This window comes from Lepidochelys kempii, chromosome 9 (genome assembly GCF_965140265.1).
Source record: "Lepidochelys kempii isolate rLepKem1 chromosome 9, rLepKem1.hap2, whole genome shotgun sequence".
Taxonomy (NCBI): domain Eukaryota; kingdom Metazoa; phylum Chordata; order Testudines; family Cheloniidae; genus Lepidochelys; species Lepidochelys kempii.
This window is the reverse complement of record NC_133264.1, coordinates 96,712,447-96,727,486: the sequence shown is the minus strand read 5'-3', so window position 1 is coordinate 96,727,486 and position 15,040 is coordinate 96,712,447. Positions and strand designations below refer to the sequence as shown.

Here is a 15,040-nt window from a genome sequence, read left to right as displayed (position 1 = left end):
AGGAGGATGAAAATGTCAGGAAAGGAGAACATCAGAGTGGAACAGAAGGAAATGATCCTATAGTTGGGACCCACCCCCCAGATGATGTCATAGTAGTCTCTTATACTGAGGATACCTTTCCGGGGGAGGGAACTCCAGTTATTTGGAAGAGTTAGGTCATAGCAAGGGGAGAGTCAATCATTAGCAATACAGATAGTTGGATTTGTGAAGACTGGGAGAACTGCATGGTGAAATGCCTGCTGGCTGCCGATGTTGCAGACCTCTTAAGACAGGCTTATGTGCAGTGCTGGGGAGGAGCCAGTATCTGTGGTTCATGTAGGTACCAATGACCTAGGGAAGGATAGGAGAGAAGTCCTGAAGGCCAAATTTAGGCTGCTAGGTAAGTGATTAAAGTTCCCGACCTCCATGGTAGCATTCTCTGAAATGCTTCCAGTTTCCTGCGCAGGGCCAGTTAGAAAGGCAGAACTGCAGGATCTCAGTGCATGGAGGAGACGATGGTGCTGGGAGAAGGGATTTTGGTTTATTAGAAACTGGAGAAGCTTTTGGAAAAAGGAGGAGCCTGTCCAGGAAGGATGGTCTCCACCTAAACCAAAACAGAATCCGATTGCTGGCATGTCACATTAAAAAGATCATAGAGGAGTTTTTAAACTAAGGGCTGGGGAAAGCCGACAGGTGCGGAGGAGCACACGGTTCAGACAGACACATCCCGTAGGGGAGGATTTATTAAAGAGGGTACTCTATATCCTTGTAAAGAGGAGAGGCTAGACATTGATAGAGTGCAGGTAGGAACTGAAAGGAAACAGTCAAATGAAAAAGATCCCATTCAATTATATCACATGAAGGCAGAAAACTAAATATTGACAAATGTTGTAAGTGTTTGTATACAAATGCAAGAAGTCTAAATCTTAAGAAGGGTGAACTTGAGTGCCTGGTATTAAATGAGGATATTGATATAATAGACATCATAGAAACTTGGTGGAATGAGGATAATCAATTGCACAAGGTGATTCGGGGGTAGAAAATATATAGGAATGACAGTAGGTCGCACTGGTGGGGAAGTGGCACTATATGTGGAAAAAAAGCATAGTCAAATATAGTAAAAATCTTAAATGAATTACAGTTCCATAGAATCTCTGTGGATAGAAATGCCATGTTTGAATAATAAGAGTATAGGAGGAGGAGTATACTACCGACTATCTCACCAGGATGTTGACAGTGATTGTGAAATGCTCAGGGAGATTAGAGAGGCTACGAAAACAGAAATCCCAATAATAATGGGGGATTTCAACTATCCCTATATTGACAAGGAACATATCACTTCAGGATGGGGTGCAGAGATAAAATTTCTAGAGATCAATAAATTCTGCTTCTTGGAGCAGCTAGTCCTGGCACCCGCAAGGAAAGATGCAATTTCTTGATTTAGTCCTAAGTGGCACACAGGATCTGGTCCAAGGGTGAATATGGCTGAACTGCTTGGTAATAGTGACCATAATGTAATTAAATTTAATGTCTTTTTATGGGGGGAATACCAAAGAAACCCATCACAGTAGCATTTAACTTCAAAAAGGGGAACTACACAAAAATGATCTGGAAAAAGGGGTTAACAGTGAGGTGGCAAAGTTTGCAGAATTGATACAAAATTACTCAATAGTTAAGTCCAGAGCAAACTGTGAAGAGTTACAAAGGGAATCTCACAAAATTGGGTGATTTGGGCAACAAAATGGTAGATGACATACTTTGATAAATACAAAGTAACGCACTCTGGAAAACATAATCCCAACTATACATACAAAATGACATGATCTAATTTAGCAGTAATCACTCAAGCAAGAGATCTTGGTGTCATTGTGGAGAGTTCTCTGAAAACATCCATTCAGTGTGCAGCGGCAGTAAAAAAAAGCGAACAGAAGTTGGGAATCATTAGGAAAAGTATAGACAATACAGTAAATATCATAATACCAATATATAAATCCATGGTACACCCACTACTTGAAGACTGCCTGCAGTGCTGGTCGTCCCATCTCAAAAAAGGTCTATTAGAATTGGAAAAAGTGCAGAGAAGGGCAACAAAAACGATTAGCGGCGTGGAACAGCTTCCAGATGAGGAGAGATTAGAAAGACTGGGACTGTTCAGGTCAGAGCAGAGACGACAAAGGGGGTTTATGATGGAGGTCTGTAGAATCAAGAATGGTGGGGAGAAAATGAACAAGGAAGTGTTATTTACCCCTTTGCATAATGCAAGAAGTGAGGGAGGGGGTCACTCAGTGAAATTAATAGACATCAGGTTTAAAACAAACATAAGGACTCTGAATTACTACAGAGAATTCTTTCCCACATGTCTGGCTGGTGGGTCTTGCCCACATGCTCAGGGTCTAACTGATCACCATATTTGGGGTCGGGAAGGAATTTTCCCCTGGGTCAGATTGGCAGAGACCCTAGGTTTTTTTCCTTCCTCTGCAGCATGGGGATGGGGCCACTTGCTGCTTTAAACTGGAGTAAATGGTGGTTTCTCTGTAACTTGAAATCTATAAATCATGATTTGAGGACTTCAGTAACTAATCCAGAAGCTATGGGTCCATTACAGGAGAGGAGGATGAGGTTCTGTGGCTTGCAATGTTTGGGAGGTCAGACTAGAATCACTACATGTTCCTGATGGTCCCTTCTGATCTTAAAGTTTATGATTGTATGAATCTAATTCTTTGCACAACTCAGTCAACCTGTGGAACTCCTTGCCAGGGGTTGTTTTGAAGGCCAAAAACATAACTTGGTTAAAAAAAGACCTAGATGGTTAATGGAGAATAGGTCCATCAATAGCTCCATCAAGATGGTCAGGGACTCACCCCCATGTGTCCTTAAATCTCTGAGTGCCAGAATCTGGGACCGGATGAAAGGGGTTGGATCACTCAATAAATTGTCCTGTTCTGTCCATCCCTCTGAAACCACTGTCAGAAGACAGGATACTGGGCTAGATGGACCATTGTTCTGACCCAGTGTGGCTGTTCTTACAGTCCTCTAAATTTTCTGAATAGTGTCCCTGTGGGTGCTGTAAGTATATCTGCATCACTGCGCTGCTGATCAGAGAACTTCGGTAGCAGTGTCCATTGGGCCTGTGCACGTGCTGTCTCCTTGTGCTGCACCACAAGGCTAGACAGCGCATGGGGGCTAACTGTCCTCAGCTCCTTCTCAACCACCCTTGGCTAGAGATGGAGCCTTTTGCTGTCCGTCTTATTGTACTTGTGAAGATTCCAGATTGTCAGCCCTTAAAAATGCCATCCTTTAGTTATCTACAGCACAGGTAATGCAGGCCAATTCGTACTGCCCCTCCAACCTTACCTGCAGACACCAGCACTGCTAACATAGTTCCATTTCTCCTGCCCATTAATTCCATGGCTTTTCATACTCCCCTAACTCGTAGTTGTTTTGTGAGGCTAAATTACTCGGTGTTTGTGAGGTGCTTGGGTATTATGGACTATGGTTGTGAAGACTCTGGCTAGAGAGATGTATCCCTACCAATTACATGGGCCATCCAAGCCCTAGTGAATCAGGGGGGAGGGATAGCTCAGTGGTTTGAGCATTGGCTGGCTAAACCCAGGGTTGTGAGTTCAATCCTTGAGGGGACCATTTAGGAAGCTGGGGCAAAAATTGGGGATTGGTCCTGCTTTGAGCAGGGGGTTGGACTAGATGACCTCCTGAGGTCCCTTCCAACCCTGATAATCTGTCTATGATAGATGGAAAGCTCCAGATTGGCTTAGACTGGGTGCTGTCTGTTCACTGGACTCTTTTGGAGAAGATTGTTTGTTGGACCTCTAAGATTGCAAAGGAGTCACCTTTTTGCCCTCCCAGGGCAGCTCTATGGTCCCCACAGTAATTTAGCCTTGGGGGGCCTTTCTGAGTTACAGCAACCTCGCCAGGTTGCCCAATGGCCCACAGGACTGTACAGTATCTCTGCAGCATTGCATGCTGTGGCCCCTCCTTTGACCTGCCCCTCCTGGCCCAGCACGGCCTCCAAACCAAGGCTTGCAAAGAGGTCCTTGGAGGCACAGGTGCCCACTTTCAGCTTTCTCCGGAGGTGCTCCAACCCGGCTCTGCCCCTTCTCCCAAGGCACCACCCTCACTCTGCCTCTTCCTGCCCCCACTTCACCCCTCTCCCTTCCCCCCACTCTTGCTCCGCCTCTTCCAACCCACACTGCCCCTCCACCCCCCCCAGTGCCTCCCTCCCGCCCGCCAATGAACCGCTGAAGGGGAGGAGCATATTGGCAGTGCCAGCCCCAGAGCACCCATGGAGTTGGCGCCTAGGCTTGTCTTACAGCTTCTTCCGCATCCTGTGTCTGCGCTGGAGCCAAATATGGGACATTTGGGGCCCCTATTCACTGCTCTGGCCCCTGTATGCAGGATGTAAATGGGCTGGGGCAGGGGTGAGGATCTGCTGCCCCCATTTCTAATGTCATATACTCAGTGTTCTCGGTGTTTTCCCATTCTTTTCTGGGGGATGTTCTTGGCTGGAATATTGGAGGTAGGCTGGTGCTTGTTTTGCCATTGCTCTGTGCAGAGTGGGTGCAGAGGCTTTCCTGTCATTGGTTGTGTCACTCATGTCTTAGCTCCCCAGATCTTCCCTGCATTTTTTCACCCGTGACTCTCAGAGGACAAGACTCTCCCCCCCACGTAGAAGAATAAAGGCTACATTCACTGAATACATTATTTGCCGCTTTTAATTTTTAACTCAGCTCCAGGAGAAGGCACTTGTAGCTGGTATCCAGTGAGGGTGACAGGCAGAAAATACATTCCTACATTTTCAAAGTAATGGTTTGATTCTTGCCATCCGACTACTGCGGACGTGATGAGAATGAGAATTGTGGCGGTCTTCGTGTTGTGCTTTGTAAATGAACCTCTTTGATCTCAGGCGGGTTTCCCCTTTCTATTTTTAGATAGCTTAGGGATATCCAATGGATGGGAAGGTACTGATTCCAATGCACACAGAAAGGGGTTTCAGTTGTGGTTTTCTTCCTTGAAAAGCATTTCAGGAGAAAGAGGAGGAAAAGAAAAAAAAACTTGCAGGACCATTTCAGTTTCGTTTGGAATCTCCAGAGGTTTATCTCCAATCCCCCGGAACGGGGATTTTTCCTGAATGCATATCACATCAGCTAGATTTCTAGTAACACTCCTGACATTTTCCTTTCCTGATCTGTAGAAGAGTCATAATCTACTTCTGATGGATAATCAAAAAGGGCTTTGCAGCACTGTGGCTATGTTGATATAAGGACTTTATTGATTTAAAACACCTCTCATTTTTCTTTGTCGCCAGACGTCAGAACACATTTCCACACTTCAGATTTTGTTATTTTAAAATCACACTGTTTGCTGCTTTGAAATATTAATTACAAAATAAAAATTAACCCCATGCCCACCCCAAGCAAAACTGCAAACATCCAACCAAGTAAGAAATCTTACTTAAACCATTGAAAATGTCAGTAGCTTCTGTGTGCAGTTTTGCAGGAAGGTTGCTAAAATGAGAACAAACCTGTTTACAGTGAAAAAGCCATTCCGTTTTTTCCCCCCCTCTTCACACATCTCCTGTTGCTAAGGAAACCACTTTTCCTATCTGTGTTTAGTGCAGCTGACTCATTTAGAGTCTGTCCCTCAGTCAGCATGGATCACAGCTTGGTGTAGGAAACTGAAACAAAGGAAAACCGACTTTAACATTTTAAACAGAAATACATAAAACATACTTTACAAATATGTATAGGATTCCCTTTGTGATAGCCGTAAGGAGGGGGAAGTCCATAGAGGCGGTACAAAATGCATAGGGGATACCTCCATTTTCATTTGTTGTCTTGTGGAAGAAAGGGGAACATTATCTAGAAAATTGAGGATTCCATGCTATAAAATGAATTCCGTCCCTTAAGACCATGCAGGTTTGGAGGATGATGACGGAAGGAAATCCTTCTGATCATATGCTTGATCCAAAGCCCATGCAAGTCTGTGGGGAAAAACTCCCATTGACTTCAAAGGGCACTGGAGATAAACCTTCCCAGAAATATTTAAGGGAACATAGGAGAATCTCATTTCCTCTCCCGGTTTTCTCCTTAGTTTAATTTTTTAATGAAGGCCAAGTTTCGTAAGCCATCTTAACCATATTTCTTAATATGCACGCTCCAAAATTGCACATGCATACTTGTGAAGATGTGGTTTGCTGTGCTTATGGCTTTGTGTGTCTCAAAAGTTTTGCACATCTTTTGTTGTGCAAATGCAGTTGGATAGTTAGAGGATTTATTTGTATAGATTGGATTTTTTTGCATGTTTGGTATTGCCCACCCAAAGCAGTCAATAATCATGAGGTTGGATTAAAAATAATAAACTTCAGGTTCTTTTTTATTTGCCTTCTGATTCTTGAGCCTTTTGGATTCATGTTTTCAAGCTTGTCTCCACAACCATGAGGCTGTAAACTTTAGCTGCTGTTTTTTTGTTCATTTATTTTAAATTAGGATGGAGATTCTCACATAATCACATGACTCTAGGAGCTGGGGCTTTAAGAAAAATACCAGAATTCCATGAGATGTTCCAGAGTTTGCAACACTGCAAGTCTCAAAAATCTGCACATTCAGTATTGGGCCTCGGTATCAGCAGTGAAGCTTTAGGGCTAAGAGAGTTTCCACTGGGAGATGAAAAGCCTATTAGGAGATGAAAGGTGATGTTGAAAGAGAGGACTGCTCCTTGACCCCTGGGGCATGTTCTGAAAGGGGCAGGGGAATCCCTCCACATTTTCAACATCTCCTCCTGTGATTTTCAAGTATCAAGACTTTTCACCCTCTCGGACCAGCCCTTTACACTTTCATCCTCAGGGAGCTAGAGTCAGGTGTCTTGGATCAAGAATAAGGAAACTCTTAACCAAGTCCTTGACTGCTTCTCCCTGACATATGCAGATCTCCTGGCATGGATGTCTTACAGCTCAGGTGTATTGTCCAGCATCTGCTTCTCTCAGAGATTTCTTCTCTAGAAGTTAGTTGTTTACTGGAGTCCCTCTGGTCATTATTTCCCGTATGTTGTGTCACCATTCACTGTCATTTCTGACCCACAAACCCAAGGGGCTGTTGTAACCCTCTGGTTAGTGTGCGTTACAGGTCCACCGCTCTGCTGATCTGCAGAGGATATGACTTGATAGAGTCCCTCGCTATACAGTCTTGGCTTAAGATCTTGCAGCTCATGCTTTTAGGTCAGGAAGTCACTGGTTCGATCCATGGTGTGACTGCCAAGAGGCGTCCATCACTGTATGACAACAGATGCAGTGATTTCTTCACATTTCTACACGCAGCCGAAGCAGGGGTGCAATTAGAGTTCTCTGCATGTTTGTTCTGCTTTTCTTTCTGGGCTAGGAGTGTGCGTAGAGCATCCCTCCCAGATGGAGCCGCTGGCTGTGGAGGAGAGATTGCTGGCTGGGACTGCTGCTGAGCTGCGTGAGCAGTGTTTGTTGGAAACGGCTATCTGTCATTCCTCTGATCCCCAGCAGGGGGCGATACATTTCTACACCATCTCCTTTCTGTTTGGCATGGCATGGAGTGCCAGGAAAATGGACCTCCCTGCTGTCAGAGCAGGGTGGTCAGAGCCCGTGCCAGAATCCCGGGGGCTAGGTTGGGGGTCAGAACCAGGGTCGGCATGTAAGAGCGTTAGCCCGAGTTTGGGGTCCTAGTACCAATGCCAGGGGGGAAGAAAGGGAGCCAGGGTTCAAGGAGCAAAGTTAGGGTCTGTAGCCAGAGACTGAGTTCAAGCACCAAAGCTCAGGGTCAAAGCTGAAGATGAAACTCTAATACCAAAACCAGGGGTAAAAAGATGGAGTCAGATCCCAGGTCCTGGAGCCAGGGGTCGAGATTGGAGTCAGAGTTCAAGGGCAGAAGCTGAGGGTCCGAGCTGGGGTCAGGAGTCCAAGAGTGAGCTGAGAGGCAGGTCTGGTGTTACGGCTGGCATGAGAGTCCATCTCATTGCACAGACACTGCCTGGGAGCTCCTCTTGGGCTTAAATAGGGCGCCTGGATCAATCAGGGGCCATGAGAGAAGCTGTCCAGCCGTCCAAGGTGGTACCTCCTGCAGAGTTTATCTCCAAAGTATTTGTGTGGCAATAATGTATGCAGCCCTGCTACAACTGCTAGGTAGCGGTGTGGCAGCATCAGGCACCCTGGAGACCTGGGTCCTAGTCCCATCCCAGCAGGACCTCACACCTGCACGGCCTGCTGCTTTGATTGTTGTTCAGTGCAGAGATACTGTGGAGGAATGGTTTCAGAGTAGCAGCCGGGTTATCCGCAAAAAGAAAAGGAGGACTTGTGGCACCTTAGAGACTAACACATTTATTTGAGCATAAGCTTTTGTGATTTGTTAGTCTCTAAGGTGCCACAAGTCCTCCTTTTCTTTTTGTGGAGGAATGAATGATGCTGTAGTCAGTGTCTCACCAAGTGGGTCTGCAGGAGGCTCTAGATGTCCTTAAACTGTAGTCCCTGCATCTTAGAAACCATGTGACGTGATTGGGCAATAACTAAAACCAGGAAAGCTATCAGAAGTCAAGTTGGGGAGAAGAGTGTTTTTAATTCAAATGACCGTACAGTATTTTAGGCAGAGGTCACCAGACAGGAGAGGTTTTTGCAGAGTTGTGTGGAGATTTAGCTTTTGAGTTCAGATTTGGTCCTGAATTCCTAAAACCTGCTTGCTTGATAATTCCTAATTCTGCAAGTAGGTCATGCATGCTCTCTCCTTTTCTGTACCCAGAAAATGTGATAGATCTAAATAATAACCCTTCCTTTCCTTGCTCTTTCATGTTGGGTGTCACTGAGGTGTTCAATAAGGTTTGCTTTTTGTTTCATCTCTTTTGAAGCTGTGAAACTACCTCAAACGTAGGAGCTAATTCAGTCTGGCATTTCTAGGTCCAAAGAGTTTTTGGTAAGATTTGAATATTATCGTCCCCCCGCCACAAACACGGAACATGCCAAGGACAAACTGAAACGACTACGGAGGTGCTGTGAAGTCTTACGGAGTTCACATCAGTAACGGAGTAGCTTCTAAAGCCTTTATTCAAGCTACAGTTTCAGTCCATGCCGATGGCAACTTACACACGTCCTACAAAAGAAGCCCAGATCCAAATTGCATACCTCCAGTTCACTCCTCAAGTGTTCTGACATTGCCAGTAATTCCTCCAGCTTTCAGTAGTTTACCATGGCACATGGGACAGTTTCAACCCACCCCACCAGCATCTGTAATCCTCGGACACGCAATGCAGGTGCTTTCTCAGTTGCTGCAGGCCTCATGGGGGAATGCGGTGGCCATATGCACTGCCTCTCACACGATATGCTTTGAGATTCCTAATAGTAATTGTTGCTCATCCTTTACAAAATAAAGGGATTACTTATTCCTTTCATATATGAGAACCAGTTATCCTTCTGAGACTGCTGCTGTTCTTTTCTCCTCTTCCACTGAAAATTGTTCAGAAAGGATCTCAGTGGTTATACAGACAACAAAACCTAAATAGCTTGTAGGTTTTTCATGTAGACACATTTATTGTGCAGTACTTGTCCCCATGAGACTCCACATAAATATGATAGCATGAGAGTGGAAGCAAAAAAGGATGGATGTAAACAGGTTCTTGATCTACATATGATCACCATATTTGCTCTCTAACTTCAGCAATTCTGTAATACCAGTTCCTGGCCTGTGGCTAAGTTTTTCCCCTTTGAGAGTCTTTATATTAAGCATGAAGATGATTAACAACTCTACCTAAATATCTCCAACATTACAAAGAGATAAAGACGAAGGGCTACGGACTGCTCTGCATTTCCTGGGCATGAGTGTCTGAGCTGGTGGAAAATGTGCGGAAGTTATTCCATGTAAAGGTAAGCTCTTCCTCTGGCAGGATGCTGGCAGTGAATAGCAGTGTTACTCCTGCTACATCAGAGGGGAAGGTGTGTGTTAAAAGCAAGCCCGGTTGAAGGGAAAAGCAGCTGTCCCGTTCAGTGCTCTCTGCAGCAGGCATTCTGGTGTCAGACCGGAACTAATCTTGAGCTAAGAAATGAAATGTAGGTTCCAGTAGGCCTGAGTTAAAGGATCTCGCGCATAAAAGGGAGAGGATGAGACGATGCTGCCACTGCATGCTAAGCAGCAGCGTCTCTGTGAAGAAACAGGCACCGATTGCACATCTGCCTTTTGGGGGGCTGATGTAGTTATCTCTTGGCTTAACCTTTCATAAGAACATAAGACTCACTGCTGATGTCATCTTTGCTTCTGTCTCTTTTGTTTAAGTAAAGTCCAGCTCAGCATCTGTGCCAGCCAGCCAGCTCTGTGTTTTCACACCTTCCCTACTGGCATGGCCATCAGAAGTGATGGTACCGGAGGCAGCGTCAGAGATGGGCCCCAATTCAGCCGCTGATTGAGGGCCTGTTTCAAAGTCATTGAAGTCAATGGAAAGACTCCCATTGCCTTGAATGATCTTGGAATTAGGCCCAGGGAGTAGGTGGGGCACAGGGCTCCTCTTTCAGTAAATCAGGGCTGGCTTGAGTCGGCCACCAAGGCGGTGCCGCCTTTGCAGAGCAAGTGTGTATTAAAAACTAAGTACATAGCCAGGTTTTGTTTCTCCTTCTACTTTTTAAAGTCTCCAGCTCACTGCTTCTTACATGAGGGTTGCAGCATTAGGCCCTAAATATGGTTGAGATTTTCAAGGTTGTATAAAGGAATCAAATTAATAGAGGACGTGCGTCGAAATCCCCTTGTTTGGTTTTGAAAATCTCAACCATTGTGTCTAATGCCTATTATACCAATTTCTTGTGCTTCCCTTATGTACTTTCAGTTACTTCATTTTGGTTCCGTATCACACTCCTTAAAACTCAGGTTTTAGTTTCTGCGAGGTGTCTTTTACAGATCTTGCTCTAATTATTATACATTTCTAGTGACATTTAAAATTATGGGTGAGTTTTGCATAATTATTTTGATATGCATTATTATGACACACAAAATTTCATCTTTGCTCTATCCTGTGAATGATGCCAGACCTTTGTTTAGCAATAGTAAGGATAATTTCATCCATTATGGCTTGAACAAACACAGTTTTAAAATATCTGATCCTGTATATAGGGTATGCCAGGAATATAAATTTTTATTATAGCATTTATTAAATTTCTAGTATATTATGTATTGCACATGCAAACAATGTGCTAAAAAACCAATAAGGTTGCAAAGTCAAGTACTCAAAAGTTAGGAAATTCTAAAATTAAGGTTGCCTGTCAAAAAAGAAAAAGATTTGTTTCTGAGGAAACCCAACCAAAATTCAAAGAATTTAATTTTCCTCAAAAATTTTTAGGTAGGGAGAGAGAATCGCTTCCCAATCAACTCAAGACTAAAGGCCCAATCTTGTAATGATTTATACCCGTGAATAACTCTTACTTCAGTGAGACTGTTGGCATGTGTGAGGTTACTCATGTGCACTAGGAAAGTAAATTGTATATTTTTATTGCCAGTGTTTTGCCCTTTTTTAGGAAAGATCTATCCCCACGGTCTCCCTTTGCTCTTCATTTCACCTCATCCTCCTATCTGTTCACATCTCCCAACTGGAAAGAAGGAGGGCTAGGACCATGTAGCCAAATAGCTCTTCAAGGGCCACAGTTTGGGGACCCTAAGACATTTTGAATTTAGATCTACGTAGGAAAAAGGGCTTTTCTAGTAACTCAGTGTTCAGTCACTTCTCATACCTACAATCACACACACACAGATTATTTCTCATTTTATTTTATGCTAAACAAAGGCCACTTACCAGAAAGGCAGATTATATGCTTCTCTTCTTGTCCACGATAAAGATCTGCACGAACGGGTTGGCTGAATGTCACTCAGGCTCTCCAGGAGTTTGTAATAAAGCTTTTTACAGGTAAGTAGAACATATTTGCTTGCTGCTGTATTATTGGTTCATTATATATTATAGTGGTAGGTTCACCATAATTTCTGGAGTAGTGTTTTTATGCACAGATAAACACATTAGTATTTGGCACAGAATTGTTATGCACTACTTAGAGAAGTCCTTAGGAGATATTTATTCTGCTCCCAAATGAGTGGCCTCTTTCTAGTTATAAAACAATGTAGTTTTAGCTCAAGGTCATTGTTTGTCTTCTTTCATCTTATAAGTAAGCCATTAATTGAAGCCAGTGTTCCTCAAACCGGCCTTGGAACTGCCTGATCCAGGCTGTGATAGGCTCAATGTCTGTCTGTTTCTCATATTGTGCTGGGCCACCTTGTAACCATGAGGATTTTCTCTTCTGAGCAAGCCCCAGTATGGGGGATCCTTTTCGTTGCAGTGGAGATTCCGAACAAACATTGTCTTTGTTGGCTTGTAGATTTAGGAAAGCGTCTCTCCACCCCAGATGGGCTGAGTTTTTATTAGGGTTTGATGAAGTTTTGATGTATTCTGAGAAGAAATGCTTGGCTCTGGAGGCAGTCCCAGATTTGGCAAAGTTAAGCATTTTAGTCATCGTTAATATCGCCCCCACTCCTCATTTATTCTGAGGCCTACTCTCTCTCTAGCACAACTTTTTCTCCTGATGCAGCTGCACAGAACCCTTTTAATTCCCTTTAACCCCACTGGCTAATAGACCTTATTTATTTTTGTATTCCTGTCACAGTCTGGCTGGCCCTTAAAGAGGAGTGGGCTCAGCTTTGCTTGTGACCTAGCTGCTATCCCTCAGCTGGTTCTGATTTGGCTATTTAACGATAATTAGTGACCCCAGCTATGCAAGGGTCAGGAAAGCCAACACAAAGGAAAAAACCCCAGGAGAGAGCAGGTAGGGAGTTCCCACGCTCTGGGAAGGCAGACTGAAGAAGATGACCGGCATGGAATTAGTCCCTGTCGTAGGCCCTGAAAAGTGGGCAAGGCACAGAGATGCCATTCGGAGGGGGTCAGCAGTCCAGGAGAGGAAGGAAGAGCTGGGAGGATTTAAGGAGAAGCCGGAAGCTTGGGAATCAGTGGAGAAGCTGCAGGGAAATAGCCCGTGGGGCTTGGAGGTAGGAAGTGGACCAGGGAAATAACAGCACATCTGAAGGAGCAAATCTAGTTCCTCAATACAGGGTCCCTGGGCTGAAATCCAGAGCAGAGGGTGGGCCTCGGTTCCCCTACAAGCCCCGAGGAAGGGTCATCATGGCCAGGATAAGGACTGTTGAGCCCAGGGAGGGATTAGACAGGATTTAACTGGAGGGCTGATTGAGTCAGGTCACTGTGAAGTCAAAGTGAGGGTCAATGGGATGGTACAGGTGGAGACTCCAGCAGCACCATGCCCCAGCACAAGGCCGTGTCACTGCGGCGAGTGCAGCCGCTTACAATTCCCCTACATTTTTCTGGCCAGCTCAGACTGACTCTGTGAACTTGTTCGGCTGCCTAAACCCTTCTCTGTTTCCCTGGCCAGGGCTGGTTTGTTTTCTTTAAGCTTGGGACCTTGGAGCAGTTTCCCGCAAAGTCTGTGGCTCACTTTTCAAAGGGATTGGAGTCTGTTGAATCTTTTCTTGCCAACTTTGAAAGACTGCCCCACCTTCTTCCTTCCCCAAGGATGACGACTCCTTCCATTGTGCTGTCTAGAATACTTAGTCCTGCCATGAGTGCAGGGCACTGGACTAGATGATCTCTTGAGATCCCTTCCTATGTCCTGTGATTCTGTGTGCTGGATAAAAAAGAGACTAGGGCCACGCCAAAGAAAGAGCCTCAGAAAATGACCGACAGCATCAGGTGAAGATAAGGAAAAGCACCATGCCAGTACCATGAACGATATGACAGCATGGCTACTGTGAACAGGTGACCACAGACACAAGGTTGATAATTATCCTGAACCCTGGCACAATGCACACATCACACATGCAAGCAGCTGAGTGACCCTGGGTAAGTCATGTCACCGCTCTGTTCCTCAGTTTTCCCATCTCTGAAATGGGGGTGATGATGATAATGACCCTCTTTGTAAAGCACTCTGAGATCTCTGGCTGAAAGGCGCTATAGAAGAGCGGGGTGGTCTTGTCATTATTTTATTATAAAATAGCATTATCAGCGTCTTGGTCTCCGGGTGAGTGCTGTGTTCCTAAATTATGCCACTAGTTTAGAAGACATTAATTGCTTTTCTAAATTAACTCAGTGAAAATGACGCGACCAAATGCCATGCTTTTACTAAATAAGAAAAAAGTTTGATTTTGGTTAAGATTGCTCTGCATTATTAACTTACTTAATTATCATATGGGATGGTTCAATGATCAGACAATTAAAGTAGTAAGATGCTCAGATGGAAAAGTTCATCAGTTTGTTAGACAATGGGAAAAGGTAAAACAATTTCAAATATTGTTCTTAGAAATCATTTGGGATGAAAATAGTATTAATTAAATTTTGAACTGGTTAAGTTTGTTATCTATAAATATTTCACAGATTAACCACTGTGACATAATTATACTTTAGGTAATGGCTGAGCTACTTCAGCAACAGAGTGAATTGCTGTTCTAGGTAAAACTATTTTAAAGTCACTGTTGATTTCAGTTTTACTGGAGTCAGGGGAGTTATACTCTGTACCTACTGAAGCATGGGGGATGGGCAGGCATATGCCTGCCCACATCTGAAGGTCTCCCTCGCCACTGGACTCAGGCATCAAATAATTTCGGGAGACGACAAATGAAAAAACAGAGATGGGAGTATGGATCACTTGTGTAAAATCAGGAGCCCAGAGGGGACACCAAGCAGAGAGCTCCGGGGAGTTAGTCTGCGACTGAGATCAGAATCTGGGGCTAGAGCTTTAAGATGCAGGTTCGTTAATGGGTTCCAGCTGAGCCTTACTGTTTCATTGAAGCATTTGTGATCTAAGCCCTATTGAAATCAATAGTTGTCTATCATTATTGTAACCCTGCTGCCAGCTGTTGTTGGCTGCAACACGGGTCAGGTTAAGGTGGCATGGGGTTCCTCTTAAAATTAACAAACACACTGGTGCAAGCCTCTACCCAGAAACCTGGGGAAAACCTTCTCTGGGTGCCCTTAACAGGCAATACTTCTCTGCTGCCAAGTG

General features: G+C 44.4%; 1 long non-coding RNA gene across 1 annotated transcript; it reads right to left on the bottom strand.

Moving 5' to 3' along the window:
* Nucleotides 1-2,073: 2,073 nt before the first annotated feature.
* On the bottom strand, nt 2,074-11,925 carry LOC140916734 (uncharacterized). The gene is made up of 3 exons (XR_012160630.1): nt 11,779-11,925; nt 5,519-5,671; nt 2,074-2,173 (listed from the first exon to the last, which is right to left on the bottom strand). It is a non-coding gene; the product is annotated as an uncharacterized lncRNA (long non-coding RNA).
* Nucleotides 11,926-15,040: the final 3,115 nt, after the last annotated feature.